Source organism: Corvus hawaiiensis, chromosome 8, assembly GCF_020740725.1.
Source record: "Corvus hawaiiensis isolate bCorHaw1 chromosome 8, bCorHaw1.pri.cur, whole genome shotgun sequence".
NCBI classification, from domain to species: domain Eukaryota; kingdom Metazoa; phylum Chordata; class Aves; order Passeriformes; family Corvidae; genus Corvus; species Corvus hawaiiensis.
The window spans coordinates 5,141,533-5,167,959 of NC_063220.1; the positions used below are offsets into that span (position 1 = coordinate 5,141,533).

At 40.4% G+C, this 26,427-nt stretch overlaps 1 long non-coding RNA gene across 1 annotated transcript in view; it reads left to right on the plus strand.

The window, feature by feature from the left end:
• The first annotated feature begins 7,240 nt into the window (after positions 1-7,240).
• The window catches only part of LOC125329790, a 93,871-nt gene continuing 74,684 nt past the window's right edge, over positions 7,241-26,427 (plus strand). The window contains exon 1 of the long non-coding RNA XR_007205277.1: positions 7,241-7,348. This is a non-coding gene — a long non-coding RNA (uncharacterized LOC125329790). The remainder of the gene's footprint in view (positions 7,349-26,427) is intronic.

A 26,427-nucleotide genomic window follows, 5' to 3' on the forward strand; every position in this document is an offset into this window, starting at 1 on the left:
CCAGGTTGTCTCACACAGGGTAAATGTGAGTATTGGTGTAAGGGAATGGGGCACCTGGTAGCAGCGGCTGGAAAATATATCTGGGGAGACAAGGGTGGATCAGTGTCAGAGAAAATGGCTTCAGCACAGAGAGTATAGCAGCTCTGTGAACAATTGGTGAAAGAAGGGCAGTAGAGAAATGCAAGAAAAGTATTCCTGCTGTGGTTTTTCCTAAGAAGAGCATCCAAACGGGTTGTAATCTGTTCATGGAGTGTCTGCATTCAAGGAAGTTAAACCTGTCAAGGACTTTCTTGTCTCAAAATTCATTTGAGCCATCAAGTTGTTCATTCAACTCCTAAATAAGCACAAAACCCGGCAGATAAACATGAGTTTCTAGAATAACTGACTGTCATAAGGCAGAAAGCTGAGTTTCCAACTGCAGCCTGGTAAATCTGTTTTCCTTTATCCTTCTGGAGAAGCCAGAATCCTGAATTGCTAGATTAAGTTTACCTTTCAGACAAGAATGATTTAAACCAAAATATTTTATCACACATATCCCAGACCTCAGCACAAGCCCTCAATTGTGCTCTGCTGAAATTCATGTGAATGCCATCATTGTATTGATCAGTTGACTATCACTGCAGATGTTTGAGGGTTATGGATTCTTTCCTGAGATCATATTAAATCTTAAATTGGGTTTCTGAATTACCAAAGTAAATGAATAAAAGAGTATAAACGGATAACCAAGGAAGTTGCATCAGTTTACACAGCCTGAGGTTGTGAGCTGCACTTTATTTTGTGCCAGATCTGTGTTCCTACATCATTAAGTTGTTCTTGTGCTATCTGGTTGTGGCATTTGATTACAAAATTATTTTGTCATAAAAAAGAAGCTGTCTACTCATATAAATCTATGTTTGGTGTTCAGGATTTTCATGTGCTGCGAGGATATCAAGTAAGAAGCCGACCTTTTCTTCACGATTTTGAACATACTTCTGAGCATAATGGATTTAAAAATTCACTCTAACCTTTTGCTATTGGCGCACAGCATGTGTCTGACCTCCTGACCTCCCAGCTGTATTCAGGGAATTGTATACTTCAATGATTTCTTTTTATACAGACCTGTGTTTGGTTAATTTTAAAAATAATTATTCTGAGTTGCTGTAGAAAGGAGAGTCAGAGACGCAGCATGTTCCAGCCTACAAGAGACAGCTACTAAAAGCACCATGTTTAAAATCCTTATTTTTACCAGGACTTAAGTGTTATTTATGACTGTCTCTCCTTATCACTGTGAGTATGGATAAATATGCCACTTTTAACTACAGTGCTGCTCTGCTGTTCTTTAAGAGTAATACCCCATGAAATAGAGCTTGAGAGGGTTTTTATACAGTGATATTGAGTCTCAAATGCTGTAAGGCAGAGAGGGTCAGGTGAATTATTCTGAAATACAAGGAGCTGTTTGATGCCTTAGTGAGGAGTCAGATCAACTGGCAGAGAGTTCCCTTTGCAATGAGTGGTGTGAACTCACCTAACACTGCAAGGGCTCTTTGAGAGTCCTGTTCTGCAGTCATAGGTCTGGAAAATGATTGCACCCACATTTTTGCTTTCAGTTTTATAACTTTTATGACTTCACCAATACAATTTCTAGCAGACCATTGCAAAATGTTGTACTGGTGCAAGTGGTGGGCAGTGAGCAGTGATGTTGGAATGATCAGGCATGTGTGGAGGGTGTGAAAGTAGAAACCTTTAAAATTGGTTTTACACTTGGAAGGAGGCTGATGTTGTTACATACTGATTGCCAGACTCAACCTACAAATGAAAATGTAATCATTTCAGAACATTGAATAGAAAGACGCAGGTGTACATAGACAAACACAAATGTAATTCAAGTACTACTGGTGGACACCTGGAAACAGATACATTTGTTTTGGAATTTGATGTCATGAGAGGACTTCTAACAACATTGGAAACTTTAAACAATTGGAAAGCAGAGCAATATTCTGAGTTTCACTGTTACTTCCATCTCGATGCTTTGTGCTTAGCATTGCTTTAAATAAAGCAGGACAGATCTGTGTTCTCAATGTCAGCCTTCTCATTCCTTTCTGCTTTACAGAATGGAAGTTGCTGTTTCCATCTTTCATCTCTCTTTCTCTCTCCTAAAAATGCAGATGGACCTTGGCCTCAGCCCCTAGGCAGCATCCAAGCAGGTCGTTGTTCCCAGGGGGAATCCTGCTCCATCCCACTCAGAGCAGTGCACTTGCTCTGCAGCATCTCGGTGAGTCCTCTGCCCACCTGACCTGAAAGGTGTCCTGTGTGATTTTCCAATTATCAGGGTGTTCACAGGTTACTTCAGAGAGGAAAATAATCCAAGGAAAAAAACCCAACATCTTTATTCATTCTTCAACACTGCCACATGCTTGACGTGTCACTTCATACAGTACCGAGTAAAATGAGCCTGTACAAATGGTAGGGGCACAAAAATTAGCATTACATAGTCGATAAATCATGCAAGGAATTTGGTATCTGTGTACTTAATCTAAATTTGTTAACACTGGCAAGATAAAGGTCATTTGGACTCCATGCCGACTCTTGAAACTGGGACGCTGTTCAGAAATTTGAGGTTTCTCCATCCAGCTGTGTACATGTGCCTTGTTATCTAATACTTTAATTGCTAACAAAACACTGGGTAGTGGAGAATATACTGGTCTGTGTCAATATTTAAGCAGGACTTTACTTATGGCTGAAGTTTATTCACCTTGGAGGGAGAAAATTTTTTGCCTCACTTGAATAACTGGGCAAAGAAAAAGAAGGGTTTCAACTTGCTCCTGTGGTTTGTACTTACTATAGGCAAAGAGAAAAATATGTCAGCTGTTTTTGAAAGCTGCATTTTCAGGTCCTTTTATTTATTTTTTTTTCTTTTCTTTTTTTTTCTTCTGGGATATTTCAAGAACGGTTGAGACCTCACAAGTGTTTGGGACCTTTCTCCTTCCCCCTTCCAAATGGTTGAGGCAAATTAGGCTCTCCAGCTTGTTTCTGATGAATATTTACCTAAATTCTTAAAATTCTTCCACAAAGGAGATTAGGAGTTGTAATTGTCTCTCCTCTCCTGTCCTTCTCATCACTCTTGGGAAAGCTGAGCCTGAGGATGAGGACTCCTGCAGGCTTCCAGGGAAGGGCACCTGAGAAGAGACAGGATAAGCTGCTGAGGTTTGGGTACAGTAAGCACCACCACTGTCCACCTGCACTCCATTCCCAGAGGCTTTTTCCCAAAGGCACTTTCCTTTAAGCTTCTAAAGCCTAAAAATTGCTGGTTTTCATGTCCAAAAGTCTGATTCTTGCTGTGGAGGAAGTTAAAATAAGGGATGCCACCATATTCACACAAAGCCATCGAACTTTCGGAATACTGATGAAGGAGGGGGTTATAAAGACGGATATTTTCTTATGCAAACTGGAGTTGTCCACGAGGGAGAAGCAGCAATGTGACATCTGCCATGTGCAGAGGCTCAGTCTGGGTGATTTTTCCTGGAATCTGTCCTCATGGCTAAAGGATCTGTCTGTTTTTCATACCTCATGTTCACCAGCCCGTGGTAACATTAACAAACCAAGTCCTGAGGAAGTTCCATACTTTGATCACTCCTTTATGCTTCCTAAAAGTCTCTCCTGGGCTGATCCTGCTTCAAACTTCTCCTTCCATACTGAGAGTTTAATCCTTTCACTGCTTTTCCCCATTCCTGTGCTTCACTGGGACTTGAAATAAATATGTAGCAAAATGACCCCCCCTGTACCAAGGCACAGAGGGTACATTGAGTCTGTTGTACCCCAAATGCAGCACAGCTTATGGCTGTTCTGTACATCACAGGACCCTAGAAAATAGGAATCAAGGTACCAGACTGCTGGTTTTAGTACAAATCTCATTATTAGTGCAAGACCTGGCTTATGGCCATGAAAGTGGTGGTTTTGTTGGGTGTGGGGGCCTTTTTTTTTGGGTTTTGGTTTCTTTTTCCTCTAAGCAGAGGAAATGTGTGAAGAGCACACACACCATAAGTTAAAGCTCTGTGCAGATAATTAGAGAGAGGTGGAAGAGGCAGCGAGCTTTGAACAAACAGGCTTTTCTGCACAGGAGATGTGCACATGGGCCATGCCTTCAAAAACCTCTGCCAGCTCTGGCCAGGCTGCTCAGGGAACGGACTGGAACTGGTCCATATGTCTCCTGCTGTAGATGGGGCTCTGACTGTCCCTCCAAGGAGAACTGGGAAGGCTCAGAGCAGGGATTCAGGAGTCAAGGCTGATGTTGGTGGTGCATGAAAATGTAAAGAGTTGGAATGAGCTGCATTTAACAAGCTAACCAGCAGTTTTCAGCCTTGCTCCATGACAGTCAGCCCTGCACTGTCTCTCAAGGTGAGTTTTGGACATTTTTCTGAGCTGGTTTCAAGTGTGGCTTGTGTTTGCCAACCAGAATTTTTTCCACATCCTCTCTCTAATCCAGATTTTTCAGGAAACTCAAAGCAATTCTTATTAATGCAAGTCCAACTCCATAAAAATCTCAGAACACTGGATTTAAATATTTAACTGCTTTATAATAACTTCAATTCTCATTCATATATGTATTTTTTCAGTAGGAGTACTTATTGGAAGGACACCATTTATTTTGCAAAGTCACTACTTTGTGGCATGATGAGGATATAAATTGTGAAGTGTTGAACTTAAAACTAGCATTATCTGCTCTGACAATAAAAATTAAATCTGCAGCTCAATATTGCTAAACCTGAATATATAAAACCTCTTGTCTGTCCTTCTAATATTTAGCTAGGTGATAGAACAGCTAAAATCTCAGATATTTTTTATTAAAATTCTGGAGTTTGGATCTTTAGCGTTTATGTTCACAAGACCTCTTTTCTAATGAAGCCCAAAGTTCTCATATGATCACTCTAAACATGGATACTTTAAGAAAAAATACCAAATAAATTTTTAGAATATGGGAGGTCATGCAAAAGGATGAAATTAGAAAGAACCAAGTTATTTATGTCAAAGAAAGCTCAAAACCCAGCCATGTTGAAATGCTGAGTTTTACAGAGGTGTATTTTCTTTGGGGTTTCCTGCTGAGAATGATAGATCCAGCATCTTTTATCACATCAGTGATTTTTGGCTTTCTAGGAGAACTGGAGGGTGGTGGCAAGAAAGAGATTGCCCATGATGAATGTTTGGACACAGACCAGGTTTTGCAGTTAGGAAAAAGTGGTTTCCTTCTAATCCCAGTACTTTCCTTCCTGTATTCTCTGTGGTACCTTGCTTCTCAAAGTCAGGTTTTGTGTCAGCCTAGCAGACCTTTGAAACGTAGGTTATTAGAAATGTTGTTCCTTCTTACACAGTTAAATGTCTGTCATTTTAGATTTCCTATGCCATTAATTTTAAATATGCATTTTTGGGTCTTTTCCCCACTTTTTGGGTATTGGCAGGCTGTAAAGAGCCATGTATTGCACCATGCCAGTTGTTCTCAATCATTCTTGTGACAATATTATCCCTGTAACATGGCCAAAGCAGAGTCTGCGTGGATTATCTGATGCTTAATTATCTGAATTACATGGACACAAAATGTAATATGAGCAATCATAAGGCGTGTAACCAAATTATTTGACTGCTTTTGTAGTCTCCCCTGCTCTGTTCTTCTTCTTCATGGTTTGCATTTGTGAACTATCACTTAAAAAATAGAAAACATCAAAACAGGTGATTAATGTTTCTGTGCTGGATTGGATTATGATAACACATAATGTAAATACAAGAGTCCATTTGTGGGCTTCCAGCCTTTTCCACATTATATTTAAGCTCAGGGCAGCACAGTTGCTCTGGACCACATGACTGTTAATTTTTCATATCTTGACCCTGCTAATATATGTCATTTTTTAAAAAATCAATGGCCAATGGATGACTTTCATGACTTCTATGTCATTTCTTGTACCTGGCGTAACTCATGGATCCAGAGACCCCACAGCTCTGGGGGTATTGCTAGCTTGATGATGCTTCAGGGGAAGCATTTCTGTAGTAATTTAATTTTAGAAACCTCTACATCTGTCATTACTGGATTTGCTGTTGTCACTAGACAAATGCTGCATCATGTGCAGTGCTAACACTGACCTGGGGACAGCTTTGACAGAATCTCTCCAGAGGTTAAATGTGGTGTATTCTCACCTAAACCAGCCAGGTTCTTCAGAGTGGCAATCCTAGCACTGTCTAAACTTTTGTATTGGGGAAAAAATAATGTGGTGAACCCTTACCCTTTTTGTTAGGGCTGGTAATCACTAAAATACTTACAAATACCCCTAGAGCCAAACTACCCTGAATTTTTGTGCTGTCTTAGCAAGCAGTTATTCAGCTGATGGCAAATTATTCTACAATTTCATGGTAAAGTTCAGTTCTGAGAACTTCTCTATGGTAGTTTCTTCTCCCTTTAAAAAAAACCCCCAAGATTTGAATGCAGCCTTCATAGTTCTTTTCTAAGCCAATGCTTTTAATCTCTGTGTGTTACAAGCTGCTCTTAGGTAGTACATTCCAGATAACAGAATTTAAAACAAATGGTTTCACTTGCAGGGACTATCACTTAAAGCTAAAATCATTCCAAACTCCGTGTTGCTTTGAGACCTTAATCAGCCACCTTTTGCAGTTAATTGCTATTTTGGCAGGCTGGAGAAAGGAAATGGAGATTTTTAACAATTTCATATCAACACAAACCAAAAGGAATTTGATGAGACAAATAAAAGGACCTTTTCCTAACTCAAAGATGCTCTGCTTGCCAAGTGCCAGAAGCTTTTTGCAAACGTCAGAAGTGGGAGAGGATTATTTTGAGAAAAGCTTGCTAGGCTCCTTTATAAGGAAACATTTTATGCAACACAGGTAAGTTCCATTTGGAGCATGCCCTGCCTAACCCATCTCACCCAGGATGTTCCACCCCAGTGAACCAGGTTCTTGGGAGGCTTTGTGGAGCTCTGATATGCACTGAAAAGTAACAAAACTGGGTAAATTTACCTCTCTGTCCATATCCTAGGTGGTATTTCCTACAGTAGATGTGCACCACAGCATTTCTGACCTTCCCCTCATTGAGCAACACCACAAACTCAGCATTATCAGCAAGGACTGTCCTCTCCTGATTCACCCAGGAAAAAGCAATGGTGGAGCTGCTTGTCATTAATATCCACTTCACTTTAAACTTACTGAAGCACTGGAAACCTCAGAAGCTGCTATTCCAGTTGCTCATAATGTGCTCTTTGTTTTGTGTTTGGCTTATCTTTGAGCACAATGCACTCTGAAGGAAGTACACCCACTCCCTGATGTTTTCCTTGGGAGCCAGAAATGTGTGTGCAGCGTTTTTGGGGCAGTGGTGAGTAAAAGTGGAGTGTGTGTTATGAAAGGTGCGGGGGATGGTGGTGGTGGTGGGATGCAGGAAATTGTGCTCAGCTTTAAAGTCTGCAGATCCAGGCTAAAAGCAGAGTTCTGACACTTTCTGGTTTAAAATTGTGCAGCCCGAGTCAAAAAGCTCAACCAGCAAATGCAGAGCCATTGCAGCTTGATGGATGGCTGTCCAGGGCTGGTACACCTTGTGCTGTGAGCACACCCAGCCTTTGGAAAGTTCAGCAGCTAAACTGAAACTAACCATTATTCAAATACTTCTGGAATGAGAGAATCTTGTTTACTTTAACGGTTTCCCTTCCTAACAGGCAGGCAGTGCTTTCCCAGCCTGCAACGTTTCTTCTCTCCTTAGAATTTCCAAAAGTTACAGAGTCCCTGGATCCTTACACAACTAATTCTGATCTCTTTGCAAATTATTTGATTTTTTTTTTTTTAGTAATAAGTCTATTTGAGAAATCCTAGATTTTGTTTGAGCTCATGATAAATATATTAATGTGGAAAGTTTAACTTTACACATGGCTGTCTTGGGAGGCTGCCTGGATAGCCCAGACCTAGTGTGTGTATATATTATTTATATTTATCTTTATTTACATTCATTAGTTATATTTATATGTATATGTATATGTATTTTTATTTTTATTTTTATTTTTATTTTTATTTTTATTTTTATTTTCATTTTCATTCATTATTTCTATTTCTATTTCTATTTCTATATTTATATGATTATAGGGAGGACATAAGAGCACAATAGAGTGTTTAAGGATTCTGAACTTAATCCATAATGTTGCCCACTCCTGTTTATGGACAATGGTATTGCAGCTAAAATCCTGATCTGGATGTGGATCTAATCTCACATATGAGTCCATGTCCCCTCTACTGGCTCATGTGGGAGAGAAGGGCAGCCCACTGCTCTGTTGCTTACTAGAGATGTTCTTTATTCTAGATAGTGAATTTTGATCTGAACATCTCCCTGCTCTCCAAAGCCCTGTGGGATTCTCTGCCCCTGCACTCTGAGCCTCTACTGGGTTTTGCCAAATGACTTTTCATTTTCTGCTGCATTCTGAATATAGTTGCAAGGCATCAAAGACAAGATGGTAAAAAAATGAATGAATTAAAAAATGAAATCATGTGTCCCCCTGCTGCTTCTTTGTCTCTTAAAAAACGAAGACAAAACCATGTACAGCCATCAGATACAGACCTCATTTTACAGTTCCTTTAAATTTCACAAGGACTCAATCTTAAATGTTGAAATTCAAAAGTCATTTGGGATTTGGTTCAGAGTGACAGGTAAATATTATTGGAAACCTATTTGCAAGGTACTGAAAACTCAGTTTAAAAGCTGATCTTGTAAAAGCTCTGATTTTACAGGAAAAATTAAGGAGTTTTTCTCTGAATAAGATTCAAACCTTGCTTTAGATTTAAATTGCAGCTCTGGGTTTTTAATATACAATGCAGTTTGTGAACTGTTGCTGACATCTCGCTCTATCTTGAGCAAAGCAATTTAGAGACCAGGCTGTTTTCCTATTAAATAAATAAACATTGCTGTTTCATTGATGGTTCTTAACAAAAGGGGTCAGCCCCATTGTTTCTGAAACAGCAGTACATGAATCTGAAACATAAATTATTAGTATCAACAGAAAAACTCATGATGTAGTCAAGCATTTGTCACAATGAATGAAAAAATAAACAAGTTATTCCCCCAAGACCTCCGTGCTATTTAGAGATGAATGAAAAGTTCATTGAATAAAATAATCAGCTTGAATATTGTTTTTGATTGTTCTGTGATTATTTGAGAGATTATATCTTACTGAAAGATCTACACATCAAATTAACTTTTAAAAATGCTCTAAATTAGAGGTTAAGCATTAAATCAGGTTTCTTCAATCCCACTTTTATACCATCTTAATGTTTATAATTTTTTCTAACTAAAAAATCTTAGTGAAATAAAAAAGCTGGACTTCCTTGTATTTCTAGTATCTCATACTGCTTCATCCTTTCTGGAGAGAGAAAGGAATAACAGAAGAGAGAGGAAAATACCTGAAACCGGAAAATGGAAAATCGAGATTTTTCCGTTTTCACAACACAAGATGAAATATTTTGTACTGAATTTGAAGCATTTTATTCAGTGAAACACCTGTTCCTATAAAAGTGGTGGCTGCCTTTCCTCTGATGTTGTCTTCTGTTTAAATTAATACAAAACCAATTACTTTTCTTATGTCAATTTTTATAGACTAAATGAAGACTCTTGTAGTATTTGCAGAATTAAATCTCAGACCAGTGAAGGCAATGCACTTGGAGCAGCATCTCCTCTGCAGCACCTCAGTGCATCAAGGCTTGCTCTGGGCCTCCATTTTTCAGGCTGTTTCACGAGCACAAACGAGCTGGCCTGAAGTTTATAAACAGCTTTAAGTACCAGCTCTGAGCTTTGCTAGAGCAGCATCCATCACAGCTACGTCAAGGATGCAGCAGGGAGCTTTGTCTTATCTCCTCTCTCTCTCCAGTCATGTGCTCTCATACCTAGACAGTTGGCTCATTAAAACAAGTGTGATATTGCTGAGCACAAAAAAAAAAAAAAAGAAAGAAAATAAAAAGGGAGACGCTGTTTTTAAGACTTGGATTTATAGCTCCATGTTGTAATCAGACATCACAGATTCTTTCACAAGAACTATAAAACAAGTTTTCTCATGAGAAGCAAGAAGGAAAAATAAAAGAGAAAAAGGCGGGTGTGCTGTCCCCCATTAAACAATTGTGAGGTTTCAGTTTAGTGCGAGCTTGAGGGGAAAAAGGGGACGTGGCAGTAAATCATCTGTGCAGCTCTCAGCCATAAAGTTTCTTGAGCAGTCAAAACTGCCAGGGCTTGTTTGGATGACTTATTCCTAGGCAGGGGGGGATGGAAGAAAGTTTATAATACAGCTGCAAACTTTAGCTGTCTCTGGTGTCACTGTTGTTTACGTTACGTGATAATGTGCTACAGAAACCTCCTTCTATTTCAAAGGCGACATTTACCTCCCTGACCTTGTTTTGGGATTGTTTTGCCCAGCCAACAGAGCAGGAATCTGGAATCACCTCGGCACTGCTGTGCCTGGGTCGGGTTTTTGCTGGGAATGGGGGTTTGATGAGGGGGATGCAGGTCAGGATGGGCTGGAGCTGAGGAGGGACCAGTGGATCTGACTGGGGTTTGGATCAGGTCTTGAGTGCTTTGGTCCCTTATCCAAATTGGTGACAGATTGAGTGGCTGGTCTGTGTTGAGGCTGGAAGGAAGATGAGTGCCTGCTGGCTTGGGTGGCTGGTACCCTTGGATAATTCACCTGCTGCTGGGAACAGGCTGCCAGAACTCTGTGTTAAGTCACCAGATCCTCTCCATTAGGCTCAGGCTAAAATTATCATTGCCCATGTTGATGAATGACATCTAAAATCCTAGCATCATGGAGTGTTTTGGGTTGGAAGGGACCATCTTGTTGATCATCTTGTTGATCATCTTCTTGATCATCTTGTTGCAACCCCCAGCCATGGGCTGGGACACCTGCTGCTATCCCAGGCTGCTCCAAGTCCTGTCCAACCTGGCCTTGGACACTGCCAGGGATGGGGCAGCCACAACTCCTCTGGGCACCCTGTGCCAGGGCCTCACCACCCTCACAGGGAAGAGTTCTTCCCCAATATCCCATCTAACCCTGCTCTCTGGCAGCTTAAAGCCGTCCCACCTTGTCCTATCACTACAAACCCTTGTCAAAAGTCCCTCTCCAGCTTAAAGAACTTCATCGCTGCACTCGTATTTCAAATTTTAGTCACGACAAACTGTGTACAGTAGTTGGCAAGACCGTTTTCAGCAGGAAGCAGTGCTTCTGTTTGACAGCACAGGGATTTATCAGATTTATCTGATTTATCTGATAGGAGCACGTGCCTGGTGCCTGCCTGGGTCCCAGCAGTGTGCGGGCAGGGGTGCAGTTGACAGACAGTCCCTGCCTGGGTGAGTGGTGCCAATGCTGAAGCACTGAGAGAAAACCACTCCTGCAGAGCAGCAGAACTCACCCAGAGGGATGTTCCATAGTGCAGCAAGTCAGATGGAAAGTTAGGGGAGGATAAAGATATTTTAAATATGTGTTTTAGACAAGCAACTCGAAAATTTGTGAGAATAATTCCAGAACTGGCTCCTAAACTGTGTTTTTCTGGGGGAAATGGAGGAAACTAAGCCTGAGCAGGACTACGTTTCTCTTTCTTCTCCTGAAACTCTCTCTCCTCACTTTTTCCTTGTGCACTGTCACGAGAAAGACATCCAGTATCCCGAGACCTCTGACTAACGCTTGAGATTAGTATCTTTTAAATTAAACAGAACTCAGCCTGACCTGTCTCTGTCTTAAATTTCTTAATAGTATGAAATGTACCCTTTAAACAACCTTAGACCCGTGGTTCCCCCTTCTCCCCTTAATCTCAGGTATGATTAGTGCTTAATGGACCTTGAAAAGCACCTTTATTTACAATGGCCACAGGTTGCTCTTGCCTAGATATGATCTCCAATTTTCAGTTTTCTCTTGAAACAAAACCCAAAATAGTGGGACACATACTTGGTTATTATGTTCATGTATGCTCCATTTTTTTCCCAGAATCACAGTCTTTGGTGAATGATTTGATACATATAACTTCTTCTAAACCAAAGACAATGGGCTGCTTTGTTCTGAGCAGCACTGATAACATGATATCTCTTACACAGATACACCAGGGTATCAGGTGCCAAGGGGCTCTTTCCAACGAGGAGGACATCTGAATCCAGGACATTTATTCTGCATCTGAGGAGGTGCAGTGAGAGCAAGAGATAGGGCTCTCCTACCCACTATGTTTTGCTGCACAAAAAAGCTCAGAATCCCTCAAAACGTCAGTCAAAACTGATTATCTGTCCTGTGTTATTTGCTGAAAAACAGGAATAAAAGTACCTAGTGGTTTAAGAAAATCAACCCAAGCAGGCAAAGGCCCAAACTGTGATTCCAGCATCATTTCTTGTGTTGAATAAAACCCTGTGGGTCTGAATTCAGATCAAAACTATGTCAGTTATGCCTGAGCCTCTCCTCATTGAGCACGTGTTTCCAAGGAGCAATCTCCAAATCCCACAACCTTTCCAAGACCTTCCTGACTCCACTCAGACTAGAAAATGAGAGAGGTGAAGCTCTCAGAGCTGGTAGGTGATCCTGAGGGATGAGATAAACAGTCATTACCTTTGCTAATGATGGTGAATCCCTGTGATGTGCTAATCACGAAGTAGCAGCGCCCACATCGAACGGCCTAATTGAATTTCCTAGGAATAGATTACAGTGGGATTACTGGTTTTCTCCATAATGGCATCAGATCTAATACAACCAGCCAAAGTTCAGATATATTTGCATTGCTAATGTGGCTTGGACTGATTTCTCTTCTATTAACAATAATGTTGCAATAATGGCTGGAAATCCTGGCGGAGGCTGGGGCTGCACCACTCTCAGGAGTGGGAAAAGACAGGAAAAGTTCATCAAGTCCAGTGATAAAAGGTACCTGTATCAAATCTGGAGAGAGCAGTAACCACCTCCAGGGCCTCTGTCCTATCCTTCAACCAGAAGAAAAGTCCATTCGTTATTATTTTGTATAATGCACAAGCTTTAACATACAATCCCTGCTCACTTGGATTATGTCATTTTCGGCTATGCTAATTTTCTAGTAATTAGTATCCCCAGGGCTGGGTACCATCTGTTTTCCACAGTCCCTATCACCTGAATATCTAACGGCAGATTTAAAATATAAAAAAAGCTCCAATGGGATGTAAGTGCCTATAAAACATGGATTTTCATGCTCATCTTACTATCAGCACATTCAAGGTGCTTACTTTGATTCCCCTTCTCCCCACAACCTCTTTCCAAACACAGCCAGTGTGCTCTCCTTTTCTCCCTGGCCAAATCCTGAAAGGTGACTTAATGTGTGGAGACTCCCCCTCAACTGCTGTGTTTTAGGCTTCAGTACATGACTCAGTGGATAAATATTCAAAAACAGGGCGATTTCTCAGTGCTGTTTCGCTGAGCAAGTTAAGGAGGGTGACAAGGCCAGTGAAGTTTTGATTTCAGATGATCAGCATGGAATGCAGCTGAGCAAAATGAAAGTGGTGAAAAATCACTGGCTGCACAACACATCCAAATTTGCTTAAATATATTTCCAAATTAGAATAATTTGGATTCTCCATAATTGAAAGCTGTTTCAAGTCTTCTCTATTTTTAGATCATTACTGCTATTTCAGAATGTTCTAATATTACAGGATTTAAGTCCTTGCAGCAACTACACTGGTAGGCAAAAACTGCATGGAAAAATGAGGCAATTTAAAATATGTCATTTGATAAAAACAAGTGGAGAAAATTGAAAATATTCACCCACATGTAGCATCTTCTCAAAGGACAGCTAGAGAAGCAACCTGGTGAGATTAAAGGAATCTGAAAGTCAAATAATTAATGGCTACAGTGGATTGAAAGGTGAAATAATGGTTAAGAAGTAAGAACTACAAACAGTAAGACAGTGAGAGAAACATGATGGAAGGCTGTGGAGGATAAGGTTCTTTCACTCTCTTCCAATCCTAGAGCCCCTTATACTTGATGAGATGCTCTCTTAGTCTCAATTTTCCTCATCTGAACACTGTCCTCAAAAGGATAGCTGTCAGGTTTTGGGTTTTTTTAAAACTCTTAGGTAAAACATTTAGAGAATAATTCTATAGATCTCTCTGATGTTGGGTGATATTTTAAATAATAGTAGCTCAGTATCTAAAACCTCAGGTCTGAAATCTCAGTGTCTTCACCAGTGGAAACCATGCATTGAAGACACAGTTTCACGTCATAAATTTAGAGATAACCTTTAATAATCCATTGGCTGGGTGTTTCCATGTGTAAGTTTGTGTATAGCTATTTACATTCTAATTTATATGGTGAGGGAAAAGTTCCCCTTTTTTATTGCTGATTGCTGATATTTGAGGTATGTGAAGTATTTTTTTGCACTGCTGTTTTTAAAATAAGGCTGAAATAATTTACGCACAAACTACTGATAAAGCCAAGGATTTTATTTTCACTGCTCACTGAAAAATGCGAAAAATGTGAATCTAACTTTTAGGGCTACCCACATTATCTGGCAAGAGACTGAAAACACCACAACTCCTCTCCTTTCTTCCCCAAACACATATGAGAAACAGGCCAGGGATGCTGTGTTACAGAGAATTGGACAAATGGGTCCTTATCTGTGCTGTACAACCCAGACCCTGAGTCCCGCTGTGGCTTTGATAATTTTTCTTTCTATGATTCATAAAAAATAAAGTTAAAACAATGAAATCTGCTTAAGTAGAGGTTAAATTTTGATATTACTGAACTATGCAAAAAGCCGCTCTGCGAGTAACTTGATTCGCCATATGGGATATAACTAAGGCAGAATGAATCCTAAAAGCCTTCTGAAGAATAGGGCAGGGGTTTTTAAAAGGTATCTGCCCCTGAACACACAATGCTCTTTGTCTGGAGATGAGCTCTGAGCTGCAGGAGGTGTGTTTGAAATGCTCCACCTGAGCTGGTTTGCCCCTTTAAGAAGAAAACCCCGAGTTCTGAGGGGATCCAAGCCCTGGTGCAGAGTACAAAGGTTGGGAAAGCTTCACTGTCGTCATTTTTGTTTCTATGCCCAAAGACTGTACCCAATAAATCAGAGATTTTTGCGTGTTGCTCTCCTAATATTCTGGACTGAGACTCTTCAGCTCAGGTTGCAGACAGAAATGCTCACAATGGGGCTGGGCTGCTCAGACTCAAAATCATGGCTTGTATTTGGGATGGAATGATGGATCTTTAACCCACTGGACACAGCATTTTACTCACTAGTTGTTAACTACTGAGATTAGTGTGTATAATATGAGTTTCTTGATTTCTATATTTTGATTTCTTTACAGCTTTGTTACTCCCCGAGCCATCTCAGCGCCTTCAGCAGGTTTAGTCAGGAGGCAAAGCACTATTTTTTAAGGGTAAATGTTTCAAGGACTGAGCCAGTTCTTGTGTAAGTAACTTGGGGGCTGTGACTTAAAACTGTCAGTTGTTTGATATTTATCATGGCAGGGACTGCAGTTACCGCAGAAATAAATTCTCCCTTTCCACAAGTCTGTCAGTGATGAATAAACACAAATTACGAGCATCACACCTCACACAGTGCTTTATTTTTGCAAAACAGTTTTGGGGACAGAGTGGTTCTTTGCTGGAGTGGCAAATTTTTGGGCTTCTGCATTTTGTCTGGTGCTGGTTGCTTTCCCAAGTCATTCCTATAAAATAAGATGAGGTCGAATGTTGTCTAGGAGGTGCTGAACACCTGATGTGCAGTGCTCTGTGATTTTCTGGAGGTGGGTAACCCCTGACTTGCTGTTGTCTGTTGGTTGTCTGCTACACACCCTCCTGTTGGTCTGAACGACTTCCTCCAGGAGTTCATCTGCAGATTTGTGAATAATCCAGGGATGCTGTGCAAGTCCTTGCACCTTGCATGGCTGGGGTTGCAGCAGCAGCACCAGCTCAGTGCCTGGCTGACAGATTGCTGCTCTGCTGATGCCAACAGGTCACACCTATTTCTAACTCCCAATTTGCCCTACGAGAGATTATTGAGGCTGAAAGAAACATTTGCTCAATTTCTGCTTTTCTCAGATTCTTTTCTCTTTGAGGACAATTTCCTAAACAATCTTGCAGCTCTTAATGAGCAAAGCCTAGAGTGTTTATTGTAACCTGCTTTGAACTGCTGGCAGCTCCAGAGGAGGGAGGGCTTCGAACAGAGCCTGTCTTGTGCCAAAAAGTGAGCTCTGGGCAGAGCAGGGCCGAGGTACAGGAGCAGGGCAGCGTTAATAAAAACACTGCAAATGAAACGTTAGCGCGGGGTGGTGAAAGAGCTCAATTTTATTTTGTTTTCACACATTAGGTTTTGCTTAAAGCAGACAAGTACCAGGGAGAGCGTTCTGAAAAGAGGCTTTGTATAGGAGCTGGGGCTCTATCCATCAGATTTGTCATTTCAGGAATGCAGCCAGATGTATTGACTTACTAGCAATTGCATTGGTGCCATCTGGCCTGCTGGAGGCTGTATTAAAGATGGAAAAAACTGAACAGAAAGAAATGAAATTTGTTCATCACGCCATTACCCTAGCTGCTTATTTAAAGAGGGAAAAAATGTAACTTCTTGGCAGGGGGTATGCTGTTTGAAAATAAAATAGGAGGTCTAAAGGACCACAAGTTTCAAAACCAGCACTGATGTTTATACGCAGATTTGAAAGCTGGGCCTCACTGTTGTCATTTTGTGTAATTTTTTTTGATGGAAAAATGCTTTCAAATCCTACTGTTCCAAGTCATGGAGCAAAAAACACCCGGAGACCCCTGCCTGTTCTACTGCAGCCTTTATCCTCGCTCCCTCTCAGTCCTCTGCATACCAGTTCAGCTGTCTGAATCGCCTCCTCCTCCCAGAAACTGAATTTGTAGGTGCTGTGCTTCCTATTGCTGTCCCAGGAACATCTGCATAACTTTGGTGTCATTTCTTTTCAGACTTATCAACATCACCCTCTGAGCAGAACTGCTGGTCCTAGTACAGCAGTAGTAATAATACATTGCTTAATACTGAAACTCCTAAATGTACTTAATGTCATTAATAAATCAAATAAATCCATGTTCCAAGTGTTTCCTTGCATTTCATGTAGCAAAATCTTTTTCTTAATATTTTTAGGATTGGGGTAAAAATTCATTGACACTATAAGAACTTTTTCAGTATAGAAAAGTATTTTACGGCTGTAGGGTAAGAAATGTTCACCAGCCTTATTGGGGTATAATTTTAAAGATGCCTTTATTCATATTTAATTCTACAATTAGTCTTCCTGAATCAGTGCCATCTTCTTGGGAAATTATTCCATTCATTTCACAGAACAAAACTGTGGGTCTGAACCTCCTCCCACCAGTGCTAATGGAATTTGGACTGACTCCTGTAAGAGCCCATGAAGCAATTCCTAGCCATTTTCCACCTTCAAGCTTTGTTGAAGGACAGAAGAAAGGTTTAATTACTAAAAAGTGATTATACAGAGTTTTATAGTTTTCAGTACTCTCTCATAGACATACTAGTTCATTTACTGTTGCAATAAAAGTTGTTTACAGCTACTGACAAAAATGATGAAACAAAGGACCAGAGGTTTTTTTTAAAAATAAATATTTTTCAGTTCTGCTCTGGTGTCTTCACTTCTTTTGTTTTTGCCATTTAAGATAGAATGCTCTCGAGGGCAGGGAAGTGGAACTCTGTAAAATGCTGAACTACTTGTGGGTGAAGTCAGTGTTTTAGCACTCCCAAACACATGTGTTAGAAGAATACATGATAGTTTTAGGATTTCTACAACCATGAAACCTCCACTATAGCACTGCCAGGGTCTTCACTGTGGGGTTTTTTTTCCAACAAGATGAGAAAAGCTGGCACCAATACTGGAAAAGTCAACAGTGACTAAATACCCTTAAAAGAAGATGTAATGTTCTTACTCATACCAAGTCATGGAGCTGTGTGAAAAAAGACCCAATTCAGCCCTTATTAAAGGTCAGGAAAAAGATTTCTGTTGTCGACAGTGAAACCTGGTTTGTTTCTGCCAAGAGAACAGGGGGCAGCATCACCTGGGCAGGAGCAGGAGTTGGTACCACGCTGTGCCCTCGTGTCCATAGCCATGGAGAGCCCCAAGCTCGTTCAAGGGTGCTCCTAAGTGGGACTGGACTGAAAAATCCCCAGTGCCTGAACCAGCTCAAGAAAACTCCATCTGAGTTTGGGAGAGTGCCTAAGATGCCTGTGACAGCCCCTGTTTGTGTTTTGTGCTGCTAACAGCCCATCTCCCTGCATCAGGGTACAACAGCCCAGCCTTAGCCCATAAAGTAGATTTGGGGTTGCCCTGAGCAGCTACTGCTTCTAAATGTCTGCTGAGAAGCATGGAGAGGGTTTGTTGCTACTTAGGTTTTAGTAATTTGCAATGTTCTGAAAATTATTTTAAACAAGGTTGAGGGTTTTTTTCCCCCACCTCTGAAAAATCAGTATCTCTGGTAGCAATGTCTGGATTATTCCCCTGGCCGATTAATTAAAGGGCTTAATCTCTGTGCCTTTTATTTTGTAAATTCAGAATGTTGACATTATTATTGTTAGCAGTAATCTCATGATCCCAAGCAGGAAGGAGGGAGGGCTCAAGCATATGACACTTAGGACAAAGTGCTCCTCTGGCCAGGAACCGCACACTGAGCGGAACAGCGAGGGGACACAACATTCTCGGAAAAGGAAAACATTGCCATTTCTCTGCAGGGAGCCTTTGCCCATGCAGAGGTTGCCACCAGACATTGGCAGCCCTGCCAGGAACAGAAACACTCCCAAAAACTGTGGTTAAGTTTCGAGGGAAAGAGGGCAGAGCGTAAGACTGAAAGTTTAAAGAAAAAGTGAGAAGGGTGGCAGGAGGAGCTGTCAGATTTACATTGCAGAAAAGGTTGCAAAGACTAGAAGTAAGAAGAATAAAAACATTAACAAGCAATGCTAAATAAATACAGGCAAGTAAATATATTGCTGAGAACAGTGTAAAGTCTTCCACCATTTTTATAATTTATTTAACTTATTTTATATGTTATACTCCTGCACAAATGAAACACTTTCTCTGTGTTTTTAGCAGTATAGCATCCATAAGATATACTAAGAGTTGTAAAAGGGGTGAGGGAAGGCAGGAATACTTTTATTCCTCACTGTCTAGAGTGGTTTATTGTTTGATTTCTTTTTTAGTGCACTTTTGACACCCAGTAACAGAGGGTGAGAGTTGCTGGTGCTCAGAAGGCACAGATTCCATCTTATCTGGTGAGTTAGGTGAGACTTTAACATTGGCTCGAAAAAGTTCATTGTACACCAGAAAATTTAAGAGAAGACCATGTGGAAAAATCCTTCTAAAAAGATCTAGAAAACATGGAGCAGCACATGTCCATATGTAAGTATTTAAACCAAACACAGGGTTATAGGTAGCTTTGGACCACTCTGAAATCAGTGGATATTTTCTCCATGTATATGAGACCAGTATTTTGTCAGTCTGCTTTTCATTAACGTAAACAGCCTGGTGGTAGTGACATAGGTAGTGACAAAAGGTGTATTTATGATAAATAATGGACTGACAAAGGGGAGAACTGTGCAAGGGACAAGTTCCATGTGTACTTTTTGATGATGCATGACCTACCATTACTCCACAGGTTTTTATCATCTCTACATGAAAGAAACATGTTCTAACCAAGCTCACCTGGATTTGATAGCTCTATCTTTGTAGCCTGTTCTGCAGTACTCCCCAATGGGCTGATAATAATATGTAGCCAGCCACCTTTAGGCCATTGTTGGGTCAAAATGGAAAAAATAGAGTCGTTTCCAAAACTTAAAACCCCTGTATAGGTGACAAGAGAAAAAAGCAAGTGTAAGTCCAGGCAAAATCCTAGAGGTGGCCAGCAGGTTTAGTGGAAATCTGAGGGGGATTGAATGCCTTGTTCAAAGCAACTCTGCACAGAGTTGCTGACAGCCTGCACTATTTCTGCTTTTCCTGTTGGGAGTCTGCTCTTTCAGGGAGAATCCCGCTGCCTGTGGAGGTGTGTCCAAGTGAGAAACTTTAAACTGTTGTATAGAGGAAGATAAAACAAAACTCAGCTGGTTTATTTCTGAAACTGCCCTGGAAATGAATCCCATGGGGTCAGTGAGGAGAAGGTCCTGGTGCCACTCTGTTCTGCGTGAAAATTGCACCATGATTTCAGCTCACTGAGACTTTGTTCCTTGGGGGAATGAACATGCAGTCCTTTGACAATATGTTTTTTTCAAGTCCAGATTTTCAAGATGAAACATTCACTCTGTGTATTAGGATTAAAATTAATAATTGACGGCCTAATGAGAAATCAATCCAATCTGTCACTTCTGCCAAAACCAGGCCCCGATAAGAGAAATGGCTGCTCTTGTCCTTCTCCTTGCTGAAGTTCAAGTTTCTATGTTATTAAGTGGTTTATTGTGCTTAGGTGATATACTCAATTTCTTTTTTTAAAGATGTTGTTGTTTCCTTTTTTTTTCCACTTCACTGACCACTCTGCTAAGTGCATTTAAGGCTCACTGACAGTAGTACTTTGAATTTCAGGAAATCGAGTGACTCTTATTCTTATGCTATTCTTTTTCCCCACTCCAGAATGCCTGTATTAAGCACAAAGATGACCTGGATTTTGCAATTAAAAGAAAAGTAATTTGATGATGCACACACAGAGCACTGGGGCACGTATGTGTGCACATAAACACCGGAGTATCACATGGAAGCTCTTAATGAAAACCTTATGATAAGAATAATGCTCAGGTTACAAATTCTACAGCTTATCTGGTATGTGTGGTAGGTGATAATAACTCTGCAATTCAGTCAGGGTAGGAAAGCAATTTTAGTAAACATAATACTTGAAAGCAATTTCCAAATTATTCCCTGATTTCTAGTGCAGAGTAATCTCCAAAACAGTTGGGTTATTTTTCAGATCCCATTTCCAGTTTGTGTTGGTGGTTTTTAACCATTAGTGCCACTTTGCTTGCCACCTCAAACCCCTCAGTTTCAGCATGTGATACTTTAGAGGGTTGCACTGACAAAGTTCTTGTTTTCTGACCAAACCCTCAAGCAGAGTGTTCCTTACACTGGACACAGAAACATGACATGGAAAACAGGGACAGATCAATTATGACATGGATTCAAATGCAGCACAAATCGGCTTCTCTGCACTGAAAGCCTTTAAGGATTTTCTGAATAACAAGAGAACTTCTGAACATGTAAATGGGCTGCTCTTGAGGTCAGTGCAAAACCTGGCCATTCCTGTTTGGCCTTTCCTCCTAAAATTTAGAGCTCCCTGGAAGATGGAGATATTGCTTCTTTCCTACTACTCATGCTACAGTTGTACTTCTACATTTTCCAATGGTTAATATCGAGTTGAGGAGAAGAATCCTGTCCCTGCATCACTTTACTTTTCTCTATCCTCTGTGCACTTTCTGCCCATGGGCAGGGAATAATTGTCCTTAGCCCCTAAGTATGGTGGGCAGCGCTGCTCAGCTCTTCCCTCCTGCTCAAGTACCCACAGGGACAGTCCAGCCTTCCACCAGTGCAATGACAGTGTTGGGCATGAGCAGAACAGTATCAACAGCGTTCTAAAAGACACAGTTCTACTAGCCTGATATAAAGGCCTTACACTATTGAAATTCTTCTTTAACTGTGCCAGGAAAATAATTGAAAGCATATTTAGCTGTATGGATGTAGAAACCTACAGGAATTTCGTTGGTCTTGTGGTTAGCTAAGGAAAGATGTGGAGAGACATTTAAACCAAGAGTTTCTACAAGCCATATATTCATGTTCCTGAAATTTGAGAGAATACATTTGACAGCACACTCACTTTAAAAACTGGGTATGAGGTTCTTTAGGATTGTTCTTGTGTGCCTTTGTCTGCCTCAGTAATATTTTTGGAGAGAGAATTTTGGTCACTCTTTAGGGTTTGTTCAGGGAAAGCAGCTTAGACCTGTTCAAGGTTGAGGCATTTCTAACTTGACCACAATTGAATGCTTTTCAGGCAATCTTTCAGCTTAGCTGAGCTCTTTTTTCCCAAGCAGAATCTCTCTGAATATTACAGTTAAAGCGAACTTTCCGTTCAGATCAAAGTGTATAGGCTGGCCCTGTGTTATCACCTGACAACATTATCGTTGGGAATATTAAGCTGTCAGCAGCAGATCTGAAGGAATCACTTTCCCAGTCTGCAGTGAATTATAGAGGATGGGAATCTATCACACATAAAAGCCTTTCCATTTTCTAAGACTGTATCTAATTCTAATAGTTTCAATCTGACCTCAGACTGGATTTTTCTCTTGTTTTAAATCATGATCAAGAGACCTTCTAAGAGCTTAGCTGCAAGATTTGTAACCATTCAGCACATTTGTGTGTGCATTTGTGTTGTTTTTAAGATGTATTTAAATCTGCATGTGCCAAGCCTGTGTGTGGAGCCAGTGATGTCTTTTTGTTAAAAAACTCTTCCCTGCTCTGTTCTATTTCTTTCCCTTTCCTGTTGCATTCCTGATTAATATGTTGTTTGCGTGGCTTTGTGCTAACACACACATCATGTGGGACTGAGTGTAGGTCAGTGTCAAGTGGCACAGGATTAGGATGTGGGAGGTTGCTGGCATTAATGCTTAGCAAGTAGGATTAGGATAAAGCTGTAATTGAACAGTTCAACTAACCTGGGATTCATCAAGAGATTTGCAAAAGCACATTATAGTGGTCAATGAAAGGAAGTTTTAAACTATCGAGGCAGCATGGTTTTGCAAAGCTGCAACTGCAGAGAGGCAGGGCTAAGCACTTCTCTCGTCTTGTGTGTACAAACGTGGGATTCTTTGCTGGTTTTGGCATCTCAGGCTGTGTTTGTGAAGGCTCAGAGATAGTGGGACAATGAGAAATGAAAAAGTGTTTTGTGTAAGGGAGTTCAAAAAATGGCAAAGATACCATAGTGTTTAATGCAACCTCATTAGAGACACATAATCTGAATTTGAAGGGAGTTGGAAGTGATAAAAAAATATATAAAAAATTTCAAAGGACCTTTAAAGAATGACTCCAGCAATTCACTATTTGCAGCCACAAAATTTCACGTATTTCTCTAATCCTGACTTTTTTTTTTTTTTGAACTAAGGAGGTAACATGGGCCATGGTAGCTCAAAAATGTACACACAGTACACAGACTTTGTGGTGGTCCTCTGGGCAGGGCTGATGTGTGATACTGCACTGTAGAGAGGGTCCTCTTAGCCCTGACAGGCCACCCCAAAACTGTACTGGGGGATGCTGTTGAAAAGCCCACAGTGCTGATAAATCCCTAAAAATTCCGCCCTGTTTTCACCTAAATCTGCATTCCAGCCACCATGCCATTGGCACACGTTAGCACAGAGAGAGCAGTTCCATTGTGTAACTTGTCTTGGCTGTGCTCAAGTTTTAAATTTTTTTTAAAAATGGGAACAAAATAATAGCTTTTGATGACATCATAGCTGTGGCTGAGATTAACCCTGCTCCCCTGTGGCGTGTTGGTGGGGTTTTTGCTCCATCAGCTCCAGGGATGTGTATATTTGTGCTGTGCTGGCAGCAGGCCAGGTCCTATGATTGTTTTATTGGGTGTCCACTGTTATTAAGCCCCTCTGTGTTTTTTCCCCTTTCGCTTTTTACTTCTGAACTGCTTTTCTGTAACCAATTTGCATTACTTTATGTTAAATTTCACGTGCCATGTGTCAGCTGAATTACACATCAGATCTAAAGATTCGGAGTCCTTTGAATTCTTCTTGGTGGCTACGCTATATTTACTATTCACTCACTCGTGTGTGATCAAGGAATTTAACAAGTTTTCAACCGTTTTTCATGTCTGAGGACATCTATGAACAGTACAGATTAAAAAAAACCTGTAAAGCTCCAAAAAGGGAACATTTAGGGATAACTGGCAACACAATTTATACCCTGCTCTGTAACAATCCTCTTGTGTTCTGGCCTTTATGTGCATTCAGCAATTGCATTATTCAGCTGATTTATGAGGATAAAAAAGTCCATTCTTTATGTCTGCAAAATGCATAGCATAGAGAAGTCTTGATGTTGTCTCAGGAGAGCCAGAGGGGCACTGAAATATACAGATCATTAATAAATTATCATTGTAATAATGTCAAGTTGCTACACACCAGTCTCCATGAAATCCAGAACGGGCTTGAGGTTGTAAAAATATGTATCTTTTCTTAAAGCCTTCAGATACTTTTACTGTGGTTTATATTATAATTTAGCCACGTTGATGCATTTCTATGGCTCAGTAAAAATAATATAATGATGTGGGCTGTATCCCAATCCCAGAAAGTTTGAATTTCTAAAGATTCAGCAATATCACCAGATCTGAATCTTTTCATCAGTTCTCTTCAGTCCCACATGGGCCACCCATGAAGTCGCCCAAATTTTTGTCTGAGGTTTCTCTGAGCTGCTTTTTCTTGGGAGTAAAATTGGTGTATTGAGTATGGTTCCCATCTTTATTTTTGACCTGTTTCTCTAAGTCAGAGACAACAGAGAGAGCCGTGAATGACTTTCTGCTGCTCTTCCATCCGAGTAAAGATGGTGCAAGGAGGGTCAGAGTCAGGCTCTTAGTCACGATAAATTTCCTTGTGCTGGTGGCAGTATGCTCAGAATGCTTTGAAGTGCTGGTTTGTCAGAGTTCACAACAGTTCATTTCAGCTCCAAATAAAATATTATCTGACTTTGCTGGCTTTGCAGCACCAGGCGAGGTAACAGTGGAGCTGTTCTAAGTCATTTTACGAATCCAGTTTTCTTACACTGGTTTCTTTATTGGAATTCGTACAGAGCTTTCTTTAAACACAGCTTTGAGCTGAAGAAAAACAAAACAGTGTTTATACAAGACAATAGGGCAGACATCATTTACTGTATAGGGTTGATTTTGAGTTTATGCAGCTAAGACAAAGGGAAATGAACACCCCCATGTGGTATAGCCTCTGCAAGAGTGTAGCTTTGTTATTTTAAGGCTTGAAATACCATACCTTTTAAAGTTTGACTTATTGAGGAATATACTCTACAACATGTACTTTGTTCTGCAGAACACAAGCACAATAGTTTCCTTATGGCTTTTAATTTAGAATACTCTCAAAGAAAGACAACGTCCACCCTTTCTGATGCAGTTTCCAGCGTAGCATAAATGACATTTATCCCAGTTTAAAGAACTTAAAGAACTTTCAGCAGTTGATTTTTTAATACTTTTTTTTTTATAGGTCTAACAATGTCAGCACTAATGCTTAAAATAAGCCCAGTTGCTGAACAGAATCCCTTAAACATTCAATCGTTAATTCTGATGTCTCTATCTTCTTTCCTTCTCGTTGTCTGCTGTGTGAAATTCTGAATGAAATAGTCCCTTGGGGCTCTTCTGAAGCTTATGAAGGTGTGTGTGAGAAATGGTGAGGACAACGAGGAATTTCAGGACCTGTGCACATGGAGGGATCCAACAGATTGCAGCTTTTCCACTTTTATCTTCCATTGCTTTTGGGTTAAGAAAGAGTGTTCTAAAATAATTGGAGAGAACAGAGAAAATTTTAAACTAAGCTGTTTATTAGTAAGGTAAAAAGAAATTTTCCCCTAATACATTAGTGGCTGCAAAAAAAAAAACCTGACTCCAAAGTTTTATATATGAGACCATCATGCAGCCCCACAAAACTGACCTCAGTACAACACTAATACAAAGCTACAGTAAATCCAAGGAAAGGTGAACAGTGTCTGCAAGATTAAGAATTTATTTTCCATATTTTTATGTCTTTTGTCCTGCAGGCCATTATAATATTATCTTGAATGTTTTTCTGTCAGAGGGTCAGGTATGTCTTTATGTGTGGCTCAGGAACAGACATCCAGGTCTGAGAGTGTTTGTTGGCCTTGTCTGAGTTCAGAACCAACTTCATAAATCATATTTGAACCAGCAATGCTGTACCTACCTATATAAGTAACAGATTTTCTGATGTGAAAACTCTCCGAATCTGAACAGGTAAGTGGAAAGCTGGAGAGATCAGCTAGTCCCAGAGCAGTCAGCTACTGCAGACCAGTCCTGACAGAGTTTTGCCTAATTTCTTATTAAGAAAAAAAAATTGTGAGGAAAAGGGGCTGTTTTATTTTAAGGGTCTCACAGCATCTCTCAGTGGTTCAACTGCTAATAGGTAACTACAAGTGTTTGAACTGAAATATGTGCAGAGAGGGCACATTTTTCCATTAGTAATGTTGGGTTTTCTCAGAAAAAAATCAGGTTCTGCAAATCCATCTCACAAATCAGCTTCAGATGGACTATTTATTACAAGAATTTGCAGACTTGAATATGTAGGAGAAATGGTTGCTTTCTAAAGAACAAAAGAGTAATGCCTCAATTGTTCTCCTAAGGGCTGAATGCTCAAATCTTACCTGCCTCAGCTGCCTCCCAAACCAGCTAGAGCAAGGTTATTTTTAGTGAGCTAGAGACTGAA